This window comes from Pteropus vampyrus, unplaced genomic scaffold, assembly GCF_000151845.1.
Source record: "Pteropus vampyrus isolate Shadow unplaced genomic scaffold, Pvam_2.0 Scaffold256, whole genome shotgun sequence".
Classification (NCBI taxonomy): domain Eukaryota; kingdom Metazoa; phylum Chordata; class Mammalia; order Chiroptera; family Pteropodidae; genus Pteropus; species Pteropus vampyrus.
This window is the reverse complement of record NW_011889037.1, coordinates 969,384-974,121: the sequence shown is the minus strand read 5'-3', so window position 1 is coordinate 974,121 and position 4,738 is coordinate 969,384.

Sequence of the window (4,738 nt, the reverse complement as noted above, 5' to 3'; positions counted from 1 at the left end):
ACCGAGAGAGAGCGCCTCCTTCCTTACCCCGGAGGGACTCCCTTTCGGATCACGACGGCACCTGCTGCCTCCAGGTCAGTGGTCAGGCCGAGGCTGGGGGAGGGGAGTTGACTGGACACCACGCGGGTCAGTGTGGCCTCCGCTGTGGTCCTCGGGTAACCCCAGAAGCGCAGTGTAAGGGTACCGCAGTGTAAGGGTCCAGCTGGCTGTGCTGAGCGCGCCGTCCGCGCGGGAGGGCAGATGTCGCTGTCCAGCGCTGCGTAAGGACCTCGGGAGGTCTGAACCTGTGAACACCGGTGACACTCCGCTACCTGGGAAACGTTGTCCGCAAACCAGAAGGAATACAGGACCGACTGGACCGCCTCCCGCCACCGCCCCAGTTCCTGGAACATGCGGGACAGACCTAAAGGTCATCTCTGTCGCGAGGGGACGGGAAATGGTGCTGTTGTTTCAAGTGTCACAACGCAAACATTATTTTAATCTCTCTGCCCCAGCGGCATGGTGTGACAAGGGTTTATAAAGTTATTGGTGGGATTAAATGGTAAGACAAGCGGGCCGATGGGGACGGCATCTCGGGAGGCTGGGCTGGGGCCCTGGGCGATGCAATGCCTTTGAAAGCTGGTCGCGCTGGGGAAAAAAAGTGCATTTGGCCTTTGAAAAATTACACACATAATTAAACGCTTCCGGTGGCACATCAAAAGTCCTCAAATAATCACTGAGGCCGAGGACAAAGTGTGACCGAGCTGGAGAGCGGCCGTAGCCTCAACCTTGGCGCGGATCGATTGTTCTGGAATCCACCTCACTGTAAGCCCGACTGGAAGGGACAGGGCGCATGCGTGGAGCGGCAATGCCCGCAGCGGGGTTCCTCTCGCTAAGCATGCCACTTGTCACTACGGGCAACTGTCACGAAACCTGAGGAAGCTGACGATGCGTCCCCCTCCTGGCCAAGGGAGAAATCGTCATTCAGCCGCTGGATGCCCGAACCACAGGGCAGGCAGTGGAGTCCCCGAAAACGAATCCCAAATGTTCCACTGCAGTCCCCGAGCCCAGGTAATGTACGCAGATGTTTCAAAGGACTCTCCTTGGCTGCAAATACAGCCGACTCCCGTTTTTCATGGTGGTTTCCTTCTACAAAGTCACCACCAACGCCGATTTGTGGAACGCTAAGCCACCGTCGCTGGAGGAAACGCGGGGTTAGATTCCTGTGCGCCTGTGGCCATGTTTTCATCAAGCAGGCAAAACATAAGCATTTGCAAATCACACATCTGGTAATAGGCATCCAACGCATGTAAACAGCTCATACACCTCAAGAGCAAAAAAATAATAATAACCCAATTTAAAAACATGGGCAAAATATTCAAATAGCCAATCGGTGCATAAAAAGATTCTCAGCATCACTAATCATCAGGAAAATGCTAACCCAAACCACGATGGGATGTCACCTCACACCTGTCAGAACGGTCGTCATCAGGATGGCGAAATAAGTGTTGGCAAGGCTGTGGGAAAAAGGGAACCATGATGCACCGTTAGTGGGACTGTAAGTTGGTGCAACCACGATGGAAAACAGTATGGAGGTTCCTCAAAAATTAAAAATAGAGACGCCATGTGACCCGGCACTTCCTTCTGGGTGTTTGTGCCAGGAAAACAAAAACACTGTTAAAGAGATCTCTGCACCCCCATGATCACTGCGGCATGCTTTACAATAGCCAACTCACACACACACGCGTGCACGCGCACACACGCGCATGCGCACAATGGAATATTCAGCCATGAAAAAGGATATCCTGCTATTTGCAGGAACAGGGAGGTACCTCGAGGGCATTATGATAAGTGAAATAAGTCAGACAGAGAAAGACAAATACTGTACAATTTCACTTATATCTGGAACCAAAGAAAAAATCATAGAAATGGAGATCAGTTGCCAGAGGCCGGGGGTGGTGCGCGGAAGAATAATGAAGGGGGTCGAAAGGTATAAACTTCCAGTTACAAGATGGACAAGTCCGGAGGTCTGAGGTGGAGCTTGGCGACTAGAGTTCACCGCACTGCATTATATACTGGAAAGTTGCTTAGAGGGTAGATCTTAAATGTTCCCATCACGAGGAAAAACAATTTGTGACTATGTGAGGTGATGGGTGTTGCCTAAACTCATTGTGGCCATCATTTTGCAATATGTACATGCATCAGATCGTTATGTTGCACCCCTTAAACTGGAAACGAAAGTAGCCTGTTCTGTGTTTCTGTTTAAAGACAGAAACGAAAGTAGCCTGTTCTGTGTTTCTGTTTAAAGACATCTTATTTAGTATTTTGGAGATTTGTTAACATTGAGCTCACAGCCAGCAGCACCAACTCATGCCTGAACGCTCATCCGACACGTGTATCTTCATGAGGCATGTCCCAGGCTTCCTACACTTAGGCACACTAGACAGCACTTCGGCATTGTGCCTGGCGGCTATTTTAAATAGCAAAGTCATCAAAAAACAACAACAACAACACAAAAATGTAAAAATCTTGGCATCAAATAGGCCATGAAAAGCATACTTGGCTCCGGTAGAGTGTCTTCTTGGTTAAGCTCAGCTGGAACGTGCATGCTGGGTGACTCTGTGCACGTCCACGAGCAGCCGTGAAAGACGGGGCTGGGGGTTGGTCCCGGAGGGAGGCCGTGGGAGGCGACTGCAGGCAGGCTCGAAATCCCTATGGGATGAGGGGACACAAAAAGAACAGATGGGGTACGTCCAGGAGGTAAGTGTGAGGTGTGAGGAGAGGGAGTCCCAGAGGGGGAGGGGCAGAAGGGCCGGGTGCCTGGCGCCCACACTTAGGTGTGCTCTCCATGGCGAGTTCTTTCTTCCCAACACACCATGTGCCCCTCTCCCTCTCAAGACTGGCTCTGGGCAGAGGGGGGTTGGGGCAGCCGAGACACCTTGGGCTGAAGTATGCGTCGCGCAGCCAGACCTTGGATGAGGCTCTGAGCAGGGCTGGTTCCGGGAGGGCAGGACAAGCAGCTGGTTCTAGAACAGGTGGATCCCCAGGTGTCTCCCTGGATGCTTAGGGTCATAGTGCAGAGTGCACTGAGGCCACACCCCCTCTGCACTGCCCTGAGCCCTCCTGCTCTCACCCACCATTACACACACACGCGCGTGCACACGCACACGCACACACATGCACGCACACAGACAGACACACATGCACGCACGCACATGCACACAGGCACACACACAGACACATGCACGCGCATGCACATACACACGTGCACGCACGTGCACGCACACGCGCACACGCACGCGCACACAGGCACACACACGCACAGACACACTTGCACACACGCACGCACATGCACGCACGCACACACACATGCACACACACGCAGCACCTGGCCAGCCTAGGGGGGCTCCCACACCTCGTTTCAGAGTCCTGTGTACCCCCCATCTCTCTCTCTTCCCATTCGCTCCAGGAGAAGGCTCCAGGTCTGGCCTCTCTGCCACCTCCCCTTGCCCCGGTTCGGTAGGTTGCCGCTTATAGGGACTGTCAGTAGATCAAAGGTGCGAGCGACCTCGCGAGGCTCGGCATGAGCGAAATTGCGAGCAGGCAGGGTTTCCTCAAACCGAAGGAGAAGTTCTGGAACAGTGCGGGGCTGGCCAGGAAGGAGAGGGGGCAGTCAGAGGGACGCCTGCCCGTTCACGCCCAAGGCACGCAGCTCGTTACTAGAAACATACTTAGACTGCGCGGGGAGAAAGCGCGGTTCAAGGGTTTTCTATCCAGCCAAACCGACGAGCTATTTTCCACCTCGACGAATTCAGGGAATTTTGTTCCCAATCGCTGTTCCTGAGGAATCGACCAGAGGAAAAGCAACAGACAATCAGATCGGTGACAGACACGTCGCGGTGAGGACCGGCGAGGGTGATGTAGGCACAGGCGGAATGACAACTGAGCGGGCGTCGGAGGGCGAGCTCGTCTGATACGCAGGGAGCGTGTGCTCAGGCTGCACAGACACAGCGCAGCCACGAGCACGTGGGGCGACTGCGCACCCAAGTTTCGGGTGCGGTCAGGAATTAGGTCGCAGGACGCGTGGCACTGGTAGCCTGTCGGGGTGGAATGAAACGATGAGCGATTATGAGACACCTAAAGTCTAAACGTGTCCAGCCATTTCATCTCGTCCTGTGTCCCCGGATTCTTGGTGTAAACGATGAAATGTGAAAACAACGCGGCCTGATTTAGAAACGGGGTCTTTGCAGGCACAGTCAGGGCCAGGACTGAGAGCACCCTGAATGAGAGTGGGTCCCCCAACTCCGCAAGACGGTCCTCATAACTGACAGGGAGAGGACCCGCAGAGACGCAGGAGGAGGCCACGCGAACACGGCGGAGGTCGGAGCCATGCGGCCGCGGAGCCCCCGGAGCCCCCGGACGCGGGGAGACACGAGGAGGCTCCCTCCCCCAGACTCCTCAGAGGGAGCGAGCCCCGCTGACGCCTCGGTTTCAACTTCCGCCTCCAGGCCCGTGGGAGAATCCATTCCCGTTGCTTCAAGCCCCCTCATTTGTCACAGCCGCCCCAGAAAACTCACACGATAAGCGTCACTATGGCTGGGCCTCAGACATCATGACCTGAGCCCGTCGCAGGAACACTTGTCCCTGCTCCTCCTCGGGGCCCCTTCCCCCCTCTCCACTCCAAAACCCTGTTCTCCTCCCCCCTGGGGGTGCAGAGAGACGAAGAGAGAGCTGATGATAGGTGAAGAGAGAGAGAGAG